The 16,740-nt window shown below is 52.6% G+C and overlaps 1 long non-coding RNA gene across 2 annotated transcripts; it reads right to left on the bottom strand.

Annotated features, from left to right (window-relative positions):
- Positions 1–12,259: 12,259 nt before the first annotated feature.
- Positions 12,260–13,216, bottom strand: LOC105041060 (uncharacterized). 2 transcript variants are annotated; one of them, XR_012139498.1, is made up of 3 exons: positions 12,973–13,216; positions 12,550–12,843; positions 12,260–12,466 (listed from the first exon to the last, which is right to left on the bottom strand). It is a non-coding gene; the product is annotated as an uncharacterized lncRNA (long non-coding RNA). The 2 variants fall into 2 exon arrangements; XR_012139499.1 differs by having other exon boundaries at positions 12,568–12,843.
- Between the last annotated feature and the right edge of the window lie 3,524 nt (positions 13,217–16,740).

Genomic DNA, 16,740 nt, shown 5'->3' with positions numbered 1-16,740 from the left:
ATTTAAATATTAGGGATTAATTTGGCAAATCACTATTAGATCAATCCATCTAATAATTCGATCTTTCTTGTGGCAGCATGAATTATTTGGTGACTGACTCTTATATGGAGAAATTCTTAGATAGATTTGCTCTACCACGTGTACCATAGATAAAGCCAATTGAAAATACCACACTAACCTTTTGGATCAAAAAATTCTGCAGCCACTTCAATACACCATTGCTTAACCAGCTCAATACCTTGCTGTTTGGTTGTAGAATTTTTCAATTTAAAATATTGACGTGGCATAGCACGTGGTAGATTAAATTTATCTAAGAATACCTCCATACAACGGGCCATATCTTAGAACATGCATGGGACCACATGTAGCATGTGACCCTGACCATTTAAGCCAAACACGAGTGACACGTGGCATGCTACTGCACTCGCAAAACTTTACTTCCAGTAATGCAACATTGATCGACCCATTGTTACTAAACTTCTAAGACCCATATGAAGGACCTGGACAGCAAGGAGTAATTCTTGAATCCTCTTTGTATAAGCATTTATACAGTTCTTTTATCATATGGCATTAATATGATGGGTGTAAATCTTAAGATTTGCTAGCCTATATAAATTTAGTTAATTATAAAATCACCAACTCAGCAACTACGGGTTCAATGAACTTTTTATGTGCCCTAAGATTGACACCCTGGAGCATTGCCTTGGAATGAGTCTAAAACTTGCTGAATTTAATATATTTTGTGTTTTTTTTGCAGAATGATCTTAACTTATATATTTATTTATTTATTGGTAAACATTAATTGCTTAATTTTAAAAAATACTGGTGAGAGAATATTAAAAAGATATTTTTTTAGTATGATCTTACTAAAATGGTAATGTTTATTATATTTTTATATACTTGTAGTTTATTATGTTCGCATTATTCTCTTGCCATGCGGCATTGACATGATCGGTATCAATCTTGAGACTTGCTGTCATACATAGATTTAGTTAATTATAAAATCACCCAATCAGCAACCATAGGTTCAATGAACTTTTCATGCGCCTGTAAATTGGTACTGTTGCGGTCAATCCCCTCGTCGTCTGATCGTCGGGAATGAACGCCTGCAAAAGAAAGTCCACACTGACCGAAGGTGACTCCGGCGGAGACCCTCCGACGGTCAAGTCAGAGAGGAGACTAGGCAACAGTGAAAAGAAAACAAGGAGCTCAACGAGAGAGAGAAAGAGAGAGAGGGAGCAAACCCAAGAGTTTTTGAAAAGACCTCTAGCACGGTTGCCTTCTCCGATATATATAGTGGAGCATGGTATGTCGCCGTCATTAATGGCACGGACAATTGAAGAATTGTCAACTCACTGAAGACTGTCAGAGTCGCCGTAAAGGTGTCAAATCGCTGTGGGACTATCAAATCGCTAGGGTTGACCATGCCTTAGGTGGGATAATGCCCCTAGGCGGCAGTGCCGCATGCCGTTGTCAGGACTGACAGTCTCTGGCAGTAGTACGGCGATTGGAGGAGCCGACCGACCATAGATCGGCGGCCAGCTGAGGGGCGTCGGGTGAAAATTTGGGCCCCTCGGACAGTCAGTCGGGCACGTTGCAGGAGTCGGGCATCGGACTCCATAGTGCAGTCGGTTGGGAGAGCGAAAAAGGTCTGCCCGACCGACGTATCCCCGGTCGGTCGATAGCCGTCGATCGGTCGGTAACGGCACCCGTCGGTCGGTCGGTTGGTGAAGTCGGGCGTCGGACATGTAGGCCCGATGATGAGTCGGCATGAGTGGGGTCGGTCGGTATTCCCCAACAGTTGCCCCCCTCCACTCCTGAGTCGGATGGTGCTCTGGCCAATATCTTTGTTCGGGCAGCAGCGTCGGGCGAAAGGAGTGGATTCCTAGCGTATCAAGTTCCGACCGTCCCATGGGCTGATATGACGACCGTACCGTGGGTTGACATGATGACAGGTGCCTCATGAATGCCGGGCGATTCGCGGGCGTCAGGTGTCCTGTCGGTGTCAGACATCCTGTCGGTGTCAGACGTCTCGTCGGTGTCAGACGTCTCGTCCCATCGGAAAGGGAAACCGCCGTTCCCGTCGCCCCTTCGGGAATACGAAACGTCACGGCCTCTGTGCCACGTGGCAGGTGGCCATTGGGACAGGCCCGTTGGAGCGGATGGAGGTGATGTGGCTCGATCTGAGGATGGGTGCGTCGAACCATCGGGCCGACGGATGGCCCGAATGACGCCACGTGGTGTGATCTGGGAATCCCTCGTTGGTCGTGCCTTCATCTCGACCGTCGGGGGGTACTATATATACAGGGTCGCCCATATCCAGGTTTTTACCCCCCTCACTTTGTTGTCGAGACTCTGCCCGCGTAGTCCCCTGTTCCAGGTACTCAGTTTTCCTTCTTCTCAGGGGTCTTCTCTTTTTCTTCAAAGGGCCTTTCCCATCTTCATCGTCTCCCTCCTTGCTTTCCGCCCTTCGTTCAGGTCTATGGCCAGAACATCCCCACGAGGAGGTCGGTCGGGAGAGCCGACTGACGACCCTCGGTCGACCCCGGAGGTAGAGGTCTCTTCACTTTCGGGGCCGAACGTCGATCGGCTCCGGGAGCAATATTGCATCTCGGAGCAGTTTCGGCTGTTCGCTCCTGGTGCCAATGGTCGGGTCAATAGTCCGCCTGAGGGCTAGGTGGCCTTCTACGTTGAGGACCTCCGGGCCGATCTTCGCTTTTCGATCCCGGAGTTCGTCCGAAACGTACTTGACTATTACGGGCTATGCCCGACGCAACTCGCACCGAACTCGGTTCGACTAATAGTCAGTTTTGCTCTGTTGTGTCGGCTTTTGCCGACTGACCCTCGGATTTTCCTCTTCCAAGCCTTCTTTGTCCTCCGACCCGACCCTAAAGTCCGAGGGTGGTGGTACTTCAATCCTCGGAAGGGGCTTTCTTTCATCACTGGTCTTCCGTCATCCATTCACGGATGGAAGAACCAGTTCTTTTTCGCATCTTCTTCTACTTCTTGGGGGTTCCCTGCCCGTTGGGGGAATCCCCGAACCGAACCGAACGAGAACAGTCGGGTGGAAGCCGAGGACCGGGAAGACTTCCACCGGCTGAAAGACATCTCGGTGCCGAAGCAGAGGGAGCTCAGCCCGTCACTGAGCAGGCCCTGTACGACGCCGGCCTCAGCCCGGTCCCTCGCTTAGGTCGGTTTTTCATTTTTCTTCCCTTTTTTCTTTTTGTCTTCTCTTTATGGTGCTAACCATCTGTCGTCGTTTACAGATATGCCGCCGATGTCAAGACTGACGGCAGCCGACGTACGTCAGTACGCCGTTCGGAAGAGGCCGGTGCAAGGGATCGGGCCGTCGCGGCCTCCCAAGAGGCCCCAAGTAGCTCTGTCGAGCGAGCTGACTGGGTCGGGGGCGAAGCCCGTCATCGTACTGTCGGCGCCGACAGTGCTCGTCGAAGTCCCGTCCGAGGGATCGTCGGGCGAGGGCGCAGCCTCGCCCGAGAGAAGGGCGGCCGATGAATCGATCGACGGCGCGCCGGCTGCTCTGTCGGCAGAGGAGGATCGGGAGGAGGCGCACGAGCCCGAGCAACCCACGCCTGCCGCTGCCGCGCCTTCGGTTGATACTCGGTCGGGCTCAAGCTTGCCGTCCTTCTTCGACGTCAGGGCCTGGGTGTCCGGTCGAGGGAAGGCCCCAATGGCGTCGGGCGACGAAGGAAGGTCGGCCGGTGATGGGGTGTCGACCGACTTCCCATTTCCCGAAGGTGCGTCGGGCCTGGCCAACCACGACTTGGCCAGGAGGCTGTGCCAGGCGCTCCTTCTCCCAGCCGACATCGAGGCGATGAAGAATCAGCATGTCTCCGACATGCTGTCTTCATTCTACCCGATGATGATCCGGGTGAGTTTCTCTCTTCTTTGTTTTCATTATTGCTTCCGTGAGTTCGGTCTCCTGACGGTCGATCTTATTTTGTGCAGCTGGTTTACAACATATCCGAGCTAGAGGCTGGATATCGAAAGTTCAGTGATCTGCACGCGGCTTGGAGAGACAAAGTCACGGCCGCCGAAACCGATTGGGTCATTCTGGTCGACCAGCTGCAACAGTTGGTCGAACGGGAGGGCCGACTTGAGGGGGAGGTCACCCGACTCACGGAGGAGGTCTCCCGACTCACGGGAGCCTTGGCGACATCGGAGTCGGAGCTGCAGTCGGCCCGGGACGACGCGAAGAAGAAGTCCCGGACTGTCCGCCGGCTTCGGCACGAGCGGGACAGCTTCGTCAAGGAGCTGAAGGACGAACGCGAGCAGCTCCGAGTAAGCCTCGAAAACCTCGCTAAGGCCGAAGAAGGTCTATCCATCACCCAGGCCGATGCAGACATCGCGAAGGCAGAAGCGGAGTCGGCGAAGGAGGCCATGGGTCGGGCTGTTGAAGACTTCCGCGACTCGGAAGAGTACCGGGAAGAGCTTTTGGAGAGCGGCTTCCTTTCGTACCGGGTGGGGTACGAGGATGCTCGGGAAGCCGTTCGACGTTTGTACCCGGAGCTTGATCTCAGCAGTATTGTTCTATCAGAGTCGGAGGCCCCAGCTACGGAGGAGATGGCCGACCCATCACCGGAAGGCCTCACCACCAGGGCGGAAGCCGAAGAAAATGCAGAGCAAGCCATCGAACATCAAGAGCCCCGACTTCTGAAGCCAGAGCGGGTTCACTGACCGTCCCTGGCCGTCATCCAGTGGAGGAGGCCGACTCTAAGGACTAGTCAATTTTTTCTTTTCCTTTTACTTCTGCTTATCATACTTGTAGTCGGGCTTCGACCCAGTTTGTAAACTTGTCTTAATCTTCAATGAAATCAAAGTCAAAGTTTTTAGACTTGAACCTTTTTCCTCCGCATGTCTTTTTTTTTTCATGTGTTGTGGAATGCATTTGAACACATAAGTCGCTAGCCCGATAGATCAGTTAGGACGTTCGGTAATGCGTGCCGCCACAAAGGCAGAGCAAGTCCCGACTTTAGATCGGTCTTCCGACGGTTGAGGGCTTAAGTCGGGCATCCTTCGCCCGATTGTGAGTCGGGCGTATTCGTTGGGTCAAAAGCCGACCGACCACCGGGCAAGGCTCGACTGTCGGATATCTTTCGACACGTTCAGTCGAATGTCGTCCAGCGTGTTTAGTCAGGGAAGCGATGATAAGTCGGATCTCGATACCCTTATGTCGGGTACTTACGCCGCACCGCATGATAGACGGTGGTAAGCCGAATATCTTTCGGCCGGCCGTAGCTCGGTCGGTGAGCCATGAATGCGACAGTGGTCGCATCGTGTGATAGACGGTGGTAAGCCGAATATCCTTCGACTGACCGTAGCTCGGTCGGTAAGTCGCGACGGCGGTCGCGCAGGCGTTTTGCCTTTCTTTGGTCGGGGCTCAGTCGGCAAGTTAGCCGATCATTTGGCCCGAAACTTCGATCGTAGAAGGAGTGTTAACTCCCGTTGTCATGGATGGTTCGACCCTTGTGAGCGTCCGATACATCGTCTGCGATCGGGCCTTTGGTTCCATGTGGACATTAAGTCCAAGTCGGGACGTCGGGATTCGTCCTTCTTGGCGAGCGCCGATCATCAGTCGAAGAGTTAAGACTCCAAAATTTGAAACTGGATTTGTATTCCGAATGAACAGGTACAAAGTTCATTGGTGATACAACTTCAGATTGTCAGCATTTCAGGTCCGGAGAATGGGTTTCCCTTCCAGAGTTTCCAGTCGGTAAGCCCTTGGCCCGTAGGTGTCCACCACCATGTAGGGCCCTTCACAATTTGGAGCTAGCTTCCTTTGGTCTAGGGGCTTCGAGACTTCTGTCTTTCTTAGGACTAGGTCCCCAGGCCTGAAGAGCTTTGGCCTAACCTTGGCGTTGTAATATTGGGCTACTTTCTGTCAGTATGAAGCCATACGAAGTTGAGCCTCGCTCCGAAGCTCGGGGAGGAGGTCTAGGTCGGCTCTCCAGCAATCAGAGTTGTTCGGCTCTTGATACTGCTCGACCCTAGTTGATGGTAGCCCAATCTCAAGTGGTATCATTGCCTCCGTCCCATAGGCCAAACTGAAAAGTGACTCCCCGGTCGGAACGCGGGGGGTCGTTCGGTAAGCCCAGAGGCCTTTGGCTTCATTCAGTCGGATTTTGAGCCCGTGTAGTATGGTCCGGTTGGTCACCTCGACTTCGCCATTGGACTGTGGGTGCCCGACTGAAGTCAGTCGGTGCGTGATGTGAAACCTCGCGCAGAAGTCTCTGAAGTCCTGGTTGTCGAACTGTCGCCCATTGTCGGTGATAATGGTATGCGGCAATCCGAACCTGAAGATGATGGACTTCTGAACGAAATCCTCCATCTTTCGCTCGGTAATCTGCGCCAGGAGCTCGACCTCCACCCACTTGGTGAAGTAGTCGATGGCAACGAATATGAACTTTCTTTGGCCCAATGTCGGAGGGAAGGGACCGAGAATGTCGACCCCCCACTGAGTGAAGGGCCATGGGGTGACAATGGGAGTGATTTGACTGGCTGGTCGGTGTTGTATGTTGGCGTACTTCTGGCATGGTTCGTACTTTCGGACCAACTCAGCCGCATCCTTCCTCATGGTGGGCCAGTAGTAACCCTGCCGCAGGACCTTGTAGGCTAAAGACTTGCCCCCCAAGTGACCCCCGCAGATCCCTTCGTGCATTTCTCTGAGTGCGTAATCTGCGTCGGTCGGTCCCAAGCACCTAAGCAAGGGAAGGGAGAATGACCTTTTGTAGAGTCGGCCATCCATGATCACATATTGGGAGGCCGACCATCGGAGCCGCCTGGCCTCCGCGGGATCTTCAGGGCTGATCCCGTCGGTCAGGTACCGAACAATCGGATCCATCCAGCTTGGTTCGGCTGTTAGTTGTAGCATCTCCTCGACCTTATCGATGCTCGAGCGCTCGAGATTTTTCACGAACGTCCGGCCCAAAGAGTCGAAAGCCGAAGTCGCCAACCTAGAGAGTGCGTCGGCCCGGGCGTTCTCCAACTTGGGGATATGGGAGATCTCGAAATATTCGAGGTGCGCCACAAGATCCTTCACTTTCTGAAGATATTTTATCATTGCTGGGTCTCGTGCCTTGAATTCGCCTTTGACCCGCCCCACGATTAGCTAAAAATCGAAGAATACCCGAAGGCTGTCGATCCCAAGTTCCTTCGTCATTCTCAAGCCGGCGAGGAGTGCTTCATACTCGGCTTGATTGTTGAAGGCTTTAAAGTCAAATCGGAGGGCGTATTAGTGACTACCCCATCCGAGTTGCTGAGCAGGAGCCCAGCCCCGCTCCCCTGAGCGTTTGAAGCTCCGTCGATGTGCAGTACCCAGGTGGAGACCGGGTCAGGCTCGGAGACCACGGCTTGTCCGGGGTTCACGCCTTCCGACCCTTGGTCGGTCGTCGGGCATTCTGCGATGAAGTCGGTCAGGACCTGGGCCTTTAAGGCAGGTCGCGGTCGGTACTGTATGTCGAACTCGCTGAGCTTCATCGCCCACTTTGCCAGTCATCCCGATGTGTCAGGTCGGTGCAATATCGCCCTCAGGGGCTGGTTGGTGAGGACCACAATAGCATGCACCTGGAAGTATGGGCGGAGTCATTGTGCGGAGACGGTCAGGGCGAAAATCATCTTTTCTATTTTCGAATATCGAGCTTCAGCGCCGCGGAGTACTTTGCTGGTGTAATAGATAGGTCGATGGGTTCGGCTCTCGTTTTCCTGGACGAGCACCGAACTGACCACCTCGGGGGAGGTGGCCAAATAGAGACACAGTGTCTCTCCGACCTCTGGCTTCACAAGCAACGATGGAGAAGCCAGGTACCTCTTCAGATCCTCGAAGGCCCATCGGCACTCATCCGACCAAGAGAAGCCCTTCGCCTGCTTTAGGATTTTGAAGAACGGGAGACATCTTTCAGCCGATCGGGAGATGAATCGACTAAGAGCAACGATTTTCCCATTTAGCTGCTGGACCTCCTTCTTGGTGTTCAGGTGGTGCATGTCAATGATTGCCTTTATTTTCTCAGGGTTAGCCTCGATTCCATGCTGAGAAATGAGGAACCCGAAAAACTTCCCCGAGGTCACTCCGAAAGTGCACTTAGTCAGATTCAGCTTCATTCGATGTTGTCGCAGAGTGCGAAAAGCTTCTTCGAGATCTCGGACATGATCTGCAGTCTGCGCACTCTTTACCAGCATGTCATCCACATATACTTCCATATTGCGCCCGATCTGGTCTTTGAAGACCTTATTGACGAGTCGTTGGTAGGTAGCTCCCGCGTTCTTCAGCCCGAAGGGCATCACCCTAGCAGTAGAGGCCCTTGGGGGTCACGAAGGCAGTGTGCTCCTCGTCTTCGGGTGTCATCCGAATCTGGTTGTACCCGATGAAGGCATCCATGAAGCTGAGCAGTCGATAATCGGACGTCGCATCCACCAGCTGGTCGATCTTTGGAAGTGAAAAGCTATCCTTCGGACATGCCCGATTCAAGTCGGTGTAGTCGATGTAAATCCTTCACTTTCTGTTGGCTTTCTTCACCATGACAATATTGACGAGCCAATCGGAATATGTAGTTTCTCTGATGAAGCCCGCCTCGAGTAGCTTGTCCACTTCTTCGTCGATGGCCTTCTGTCTCTCAGGAGCAAAAGACCTTTTCTTCTGCCTCATCGGCCTCATCGTTGGGTCGATGTTGAGTCGGTGCGTTATTGTTTCCGGGGGGATGCCCGACATATCCGCTGCCGACCAAGCAAATATGTCGGTATTGGCCTTCAGCAGCTCCGCCAACCGTCGTCGTTCTGGGTCGGGTAGTTGAGACCCGACCTATACCTTTCGGTCGGGATTCCTCGCTACCGAGATGGGAACGAGCTGTTCGGCCGGTGAACCCCATTCTTCCTCCTCCCGGTGGTCTAGTTTGTCGATCGTCAGGGAGCCCTTCAACTCGTCGCTTTGAGCAGAGATCTGAAAGCATCGGTGAGCGAGCTGTTGGTCTCCGCGCATCTCTCCGACTCTATTTTTGGTCGAAAATCGAATCAGGAGATGGTACATCGAGATAATCGCTTTGAGGACGTTTAGTCCGGATCTTCCAAGTATGGCGTTGTAGGTCAAAGACATTTGGACGACCGCAAAAGTCAAATGGACCGTGCTTTGTCGTGGTTCGGTGCCGACCGTCACGGGCAGAGTGACTTCTCCTTCCATCGTGACAGCGTCTTCAGCGAAGCCTATCAAGCGTGTAGAAACGCTCTTGAGTCGGTCGGTTGATAGTCGCATCCGGAAGAAGGTCGAGTAAAACAAAACATTCGTTAAACTTTCATTATCTACAAAAAAAATTTTTACATCATGGTTCGCTATTGTTGCCGAGACAACAACAGCGTCGTCGTGGGGAGTTTGAATGCCCCGAACATCTTCTTCTGTAAAGGTAATTACGTCATCCGAGCGCAGCTTCTTCATCGGCTCCCCTCCAGCAGACGTCCCCGGATCCAGTCGTTTGGAAATCATATTGATGACCCCGGCCGTTGGCTGATTAGTCGTCGCTTCTTCAGTCGGCTGGGGTCGGCGGTCGGCAACTGGTTAAGTCGGCGGGTTCCTCCGAAATTTATCGAGATACCCCCGGTGGATGAGAGCTTCGATCTCATCCTTAAGTTGGATGCATTGCTCGGTATTGTGGCCGTGGCCCCGGTGGCATCGGCAGTACTTCCATCAGTCGAGGCCTTTTGCCTTCAGAGGCGGAGGCCGTCGCAGGTACTCTTCCCCCTCGATCTCCATCAAAATCTGCACACGGAGAGCAGAGAGAGGAGTGTAGGAGTCATACCTGGGACGTGTCAGCCTTGGAGTCTGCCGTCGGGGCGACCTCTGGTTCCGTCGTGGGGGTGAGACCCGACCGTCGGTCGGGGGCCTGCCAGGTTCGGCGGGGTCCCGACCCTTTCTTCGCTTCTCCTTCAGGCCCTTGAACTCAGTCAAGCATCGATTGGAGGCTCCTTCGTCCGTGCGCATGTACTTGTACGCGCGCTCCAATAGTTTGGCATATGTCCGGGGAAGGGTCTTGTCCAGGGAGTAAGTGAACTGGGATGCCCTTAGCCTCCGTTTCATGACCGAGATGGTCATATCTTCGTTGAGGTCCCGGACCTAAAGCGTGGCTGCGTTAAATCGTATCACGAAGTATCGGAGCGTCTCGTTTTCTCTTTGTTTGAGGGAGAAAAGGCTGTCCGATGTTCGCGGCGGCTTCCGGCTGGTGCTGAAGTGGGCCACGAAAGAGTGCTCGAGCTGTCCGAAGGAGTGGATACTCCTCGATCGAAGATCAGAATACCCGATCCTAACAGCTTTGCAGAGCGTGGTGGGGAAGCCGATGCAAAGGAGAGCGTCGGTTGCCCCTTGAATCGTCATGAGAGCCTTGTAGCTCTCCAGGTGGTCGATTGGGTCGGTGAAGCCGTCGTAATGCTCCATATGCGGCATCTTGAACCGATTGGAGATCGGTTCGTCGAGGATGAGTCGGAAGAGAGGTTGGGCGGTCTGGAAGTCGACGTCGTTTGAAGACTTCTGTCCGTCCACCTGCAGCTGTGCGAGCCGACGGTCGATTTTCTCGAACCTACGTTCATAGTCGTCGGTCCGTCGGTGCTGGGAGACCCCAGGAGTGGAGTCTCCGGAGGAGTCCGAGAGAGAGACAGACGGCGTTCGCGGTCGCTTCTCCTTCCTTGCTCGTTCTAGCTGGGAGGGAGAATGCCGTCGGGATCGATGGGTGTCGCACCACGGCCGCCCCTCCTCCTCTCGGTAGGAGCGCTGTGGCAAGTGCTCCTGCGGAGGCGACGGAGACCGATGCGGGCATCGGTGGCTACTCCTGGAGGGCATCGGACGCACCGTTGGTTGTCCGATCGATGATGGCGACCGTCGGACCGGTTGTTGCTGAAGGCTTTTGACCGCGTCCGTCAGCATGATCATCTGCCGCACGATCGTCGTGATCTGTGCCTCCGTGGTCACCGCAGGGTGCAGAGAGTTAGGTTCCGCCGTGGAGGGTGGAGGAGAGGCCTCTTCCCGACGGGAAGAGCACCTCGCCGATCTGGTGACCCTCGATCGCTGAGCTCTTGTCTTTGTCATCTTGAATTCTGTGGGGGTTACAATCCCTGGTGCTGTCAATGAAGCACTAACTCGTCACTATGAGCGTTGGCCCCCCCTTCCTGGCGCGCCAATCTGTTGCGGCCAATCCCCTCATCGCCTGATCACCGGGAACGAGCGCCTGCAAAAGAAAGTCCACACTGACCGGAGGTGGGTCCGGCGGGGACCCTCCGACGGTCAAGTCAGAGAGGAGATTAGGCAACAGTGAAAAGAAAACAAGGAGCTCAACGAGAGAGGGAAAAAGAGAGAGGGAGCAAGCCCAAGAGTTTTTGAAAAGACCTCTAGCACTATTGCCTTCCCCGATATATATAGTGGAGCATGGTATGGCGCCGTCATTAATGGCGCGGATAATTGAAGAATTGTCAACTCACTGAAGACTGTCAGAGTCACCGTAAAGGTGTCAAATCGTCGTGGGACTGTCAAATCGCTAGAGTTGACCATGCCTTAGGTGGGATAATGCCCCTAGGCGGCAGTGCCGCATGCCGTTGTCAGGACTGACAGTCTCTGACAGTAGTACGGCGATTGGAGGAGCCGACCGACCATAGATCGGTGGCCAGTTGAGGGGCGTCGGGTGAAAATTTGGACCCCTCCGACAGTCAGTCGGGCACGTTGCAGGAGTCGGACATCGGACTTCATAGTGCAGTCGGTTGGGAGAGCAGAAAAGGTCTGTCCGACCGATATATCCTCGGTCGATCGATAGCCGTCGATCGATCGGTAACGGCACCCGTCGGTCGGTCGGTGAAGTCGGGTGTCGGACATGTAGGCCCGATGATGAGTCGGCATGAGTGGAGTCGGTCGGTATTCCCCAACAGGTATCCTGAATCATTATCTTAGAATGAGTCTCAAGACTCAAATAAGGATCGCTAAATTTAATCAATTTTTTTTTTAATGAAAAAAGAAAAAGGATAAAGCAAACGAACAAGCAAGAGATATATACATAGCATTGAATTCTCAAGTTTAGGTCATCATACATTAGCTAGTGGTGACAAATCCTATTTTGTTTAATGAAGGGGAACCTATTTTGAGTTGGAATAAATCTGACGCAGTTCGGTGCAATGGCTAATGTAACGTAGATTGAGCGCTCAGATTCAGGTTGAAATATTTTGAGCCACGAACACCTAGTCAAAGTGTTGATCTTTCATTGATCTAATGCTCTAAATATGACAGTGAAATACAAAGACACTTTATTGATGCATTACTGAACATAGGTGATACAATGTTAGAATACAGATAACAAAAAGCCCCTCGCTATTGGAGTGCAAACATCCAAGAAATATCACCAGATAATTCTGCATGCCACTAATTATTTTCTCATAGCTCGACCTTTAAATCTTCTTTCCACGAACCTCCTTTTCTGACCAAGAGTCCCTGTAAAATTATTAAAGCAAATAAATATTTTATTCAAACGGTCATGTTTTTGTCCCCTTCAGTTCGAAAGAAAGAGCACTCACAAGCTTTTTCAGCCCTACCGGTATAAGCAAGGGGGCAGGGAATAAAGACTCCTGTTCCCTTCCTCTCTATTGTCGACAAAACCTACAATTTTTTGAACCTCCCTGCCTCAAACCAATTCCACGTACTATATGGAATAAAATGGAGATAAAAATATTCCCAAATAAATAAAATTCACTTATGGTTATTCCCTTGAGGACGGTTGCACTTACTGCTGCTGGCTGCTTCGTTGTAAGGCGTTCTCGTGTCAATGGGTTTGAATGCCTCCGGTGGCAAATACTAATACCGTAGTCCCACTGCTACAACGGGCAAGAATTTTTTAGTTAGCACTCGAAAGATGAAACAGATCATAGTTTCCAAGACCTGAATCATGACAAGCAGAAAAAACTTGATAATCTAGTCACAAATCAAAAGACAATTCTTGCCTCAGTGGGTAAAGATGGGGTTGTTTCGCTCTCTTCTTCGTCAGCCATGAGAAGTGAAATCTGCCTCTCTATATGCATAAAGAACGCATCCTTTTCTCTATCAATATAGAAATCCATTTCAACAGAAGAAAGAGGGGGTTTGATGAACTGGGGGCAGCAGAGACGGTGAGGAGAGGTTACAACTCCATGGGTACGCATCATATATATATATATATAAAAGGTTCCATGTAGGATCTAGGGCTGGAGGGACGAAATTGAATGGCTCGATATCAACATTCGAGAATGAATCTATCTTCTTTTTGGTAGATACAATGAATCTGTCCTTTTTTTTGTTTTGATATACAAGGAATGAATCTGCCCTGGTTTCCAACTTTTGGGCCTTGTAGAATGCACAACCTTTGTCACCCTCGCAACGCTTGCGGTTATGACAGCCGTATAAAAATATATTAACTTATCAGGCCGATCGGTGTTTCGTTGGCAGTATGCGTGTGTATACGGGTGGAATCCGATCACCGGTCAGATCGGACAAGATCCTAAACAAACTAATTGATCGTGCTATAGTTTAAGTTTGTCTCCATATTAGATGTGCAATAACTGACTTATGTGGCGGTCAATTTCCTCATTATCTGATCATCGAAAATGAGCACCTACAAAAAAAATCCACACTGATCGAAGATGCCTCCGACGGAGACCCTCCGACGGTCAAATCAGAAAGGAGACTAAGCAACAGTAGAAAAGAATCAGGGGCTCAACGGGAGAGAGCTAGAGAGAGAGAGAAAAAGAGAGAACCCAGGAGCTTAGAAAACCCCCCCAACACTGTTGCCTTTCCCGTTTTATAGTAGAGCGCGGTGTGGTCCCACTATTAATGGCGCAGACAACCGGAGAGTTGTCAAATCGCCGGAGGCTGTCAGAGTCGCCGTGGACTGATAAGTCACCGTGGGTTGTCAAATCACTGGGGCTGACCTATGTCTTTCGCAGGAAGATGCCCCCAGGGCAGTCACGTCACATGTCCTTATCAGGACAGCAGCCAATAGCAGTCGTACGGCTTTTGGGGGAGCTGACCGATCATACGTCGGTATTCGGCTGCGGGACGTCGGGTGAAGACCCGGAGACACCGTCGGCTGGTTTGACGCATTGCGGGAGTCGGACATCGGTTGCCACTCCCGTCCGACAGTGAGTCGGTAATCTGGATTCCGCCGCTCGGCTAATCGGAAACAGAATGGGTCTACCCGACCGACACACCTTCGGTTGGATAATGTCGGCAGCTACTATCGGCAGTCGTCGGTCGATGCGGTCGGTAGAGTCAGACGTCGGTCGGACAGGCCCGAGGGTGAGTCGACGTAAAAGGAGTCGGTCGGTATATCCCAACAGTTGCCCCCTCCACTCCTGAGTCAGATGTTGTGCTGGCCAGCGTTTCCGTGTGGGCGACGGCTTCGGACGAAAGGAGTGGATATCCATCACATCATGCTCTGACTCTGGCGACCGTACCAATGAACAGTCCGACGTCAGACGTCCCATTGGTATCATACGTCCCATTGGGAACAGGAACCGCCGTTTCCACCGTCTCCTCGGGAATGCAAACCGCCGTCGGCTAGTGAATCATGAGACACAATTTTTTTGCCACGTGGCAGGGGGCCATTGGGCCGAACCCGTTCAGGCGGATGGAGGCTACGTGGCTTGATCTAAGGCAGGTGCGTCGAATCATCGAACTAAGGGAAGGCCCAGATGCTGCCATGTGTCAAAATCCGGGAGACCCTCGTTGGGCATGCTCTCATCCCGGCCGTCGAGGGGCACTATATATATAGAGTCACCTGTATCCAAAACTTCACTTTTCATAACCCTATTGCCGAGACTCTGGTCGAGTGGTCCCCCAGTTTCAAGTTTCAGGTAGTTGTGCCTGTCTCCCTCCTCGGGAAGCTTTCTTCGAGATTTTTGTTTCCTTGCATTTTTTGCTTCCTTCGCTTCCTTTGGACTTTCTTTCTTCTTCTTCTTCATCCTCCGACCTCGGTTCTAGCATCATGGCCAAAACCTCTCCACGAGGAAGTCAGTCGGGGAACCCGACCGATGACTCACGGTCGACCTCGGAGGTGGTGGTTTCTTCACTTTAGGAGGCAAACGTCGAACGGCTCAGGAAGTAATAAAGTATACCGGAGCAGTTCGAGCTCTTCGCCTCTGGGGCTGAGGGTCGGGTTAACAACCCGCCTCCGGGCCAGGTGGCCTTCTATATCGAGGACCTTTGGACATATCTTCATTTTTCGATTCTGGAGTTCGTCCGGAACGTCTTGGATTACTACGGGCTCTGTCCGGCGTAACTGGCGCCGAACTCAGTCCGACTGGTAATTAGTTTCGCCTTGTTGTGTCGGTTTTTGCCGACTTATCCTCGTATTTTCCTCTTCCGGGCATTCTTTGTCCTCCGACCCCACCCGAAAGCCCGAGGGTGGTGGTTCTTTAATCTCCGGAAGGGTCTCTCGTTCATCACTGGTCTTCCATCGTCGATCCATGGATGGAAAAATCAATTTTTCTTTGCCTCTTCTCCGCTTCCTTGGGGGTTCCCTTCCCGCTGGGGGACCCCCGAATTAAGCCGAATGAGAACAGTCGGGTGGAGGATGGGGATCGAGAGGATTTTCATCGACTGAAGGATATGTCGGTGCCGAAGCAGAGGGGCTCGTCACCGAGCAAGCTCTGTACGATGCCGGCCTAAGTTCGGTTCCTCGTTTAGGTACATCTCGGTCTGTCATTTTTTATCTTTTTTCTCTGTCTTTGGACTGGTGCTGATCCTCTGTTAAAATTGCAGGCATGCCGTCGAGGGTGAGGCTGACGGATGCCGACATTCGGCAACATACGACGAGGAAGAGGCTGGCACACGGAGCCGAACCATCGCGGCCTCCCAAGAGGCCTCAGATAGCATCGCCGACCAACCCTGCGGCGATGGGAGCGCAGCCCGACTCCGAACATGCGTCGGGCTATGAGCCGGTTATTGCACTGTCGGTGCCGACGATGCCTCCCGAAGCGCCATCCGAGGAACGGGCAGCCGAGGGAGCAGCCAAAGGTGTGTCGGCTGCACAGCCCACAGAAGAAGTTCGGGCTGAAACACGCGAGCCCGAACGACCTACGTCGGTGGCCGTCGCAGCCTCAGGAGGGACCAAGTTGAGCTCGAGCCTCCCGTCTTTTCCTGACTTCAGGGCCTGGGTGGTCGAACGAGGGAAGGCCCCGATGGTGCCAGGTGACGACAGAAGGTCGGCCGATCGTGCCGCATCGTCCGACGTCCAACTTTTCGAAGGAGCGTTGGCCCTGGCCAACCATGATTTGGCCAGGATGTTATGTCAGGCGACCATCCTCCCGACCGATCGAGAGATCATGAAGAATCGACGAGTGTCCGGCATGCTTTCTTCCTTCTACCCGACCATGATCCAGGTGAGTTCCTCTTCTTCACTTTTCATTTTCATCATTGTTTTCTATCAGTTCAGTCTTCTGACAATCGGCCTATTATTTGCAGCTGATCTACAACATGTCCGAGCTGAAGGTCGGGTATCGGAGGTTCGACGATCTCCGAGCGGCCTGGAAGAATAGGGCCGAGGTCGAGAAGACGATAATGATCGAGCAGCTGAAGCAGTCGGTCGATCGTGAGGCCCGGCTCGAGGAGGAGATCTCCCGCCTTACCGATGCCCTGGTTGCCTCGGGGGCCGAACTATAGTTGGCTCGTGAGGAAGTCAAACGAAAGTCCCGTACCGCTCGCCGACTGCGGCGTGAGCGGGATGGTTGCGTCGG

Source organism: Elaeis guineensis, chromosome 3 (assembly GCF_000442705.2).
Source record: "Elaeis guineensis isolate ETL-2024a chromosome 3, EG11, whole genome shotgun sequence".
NCBI lineage: Eukaryota > Viridiplantae > Streptophyta > Magnoliopsida > Arecales > Arecaceae > Elaeis > Elaeis guineensis.
Note: the sequence above shows the minus strand (reverse complement) of the source record. Positions and strands in the feature narration are given on the sequence as shown.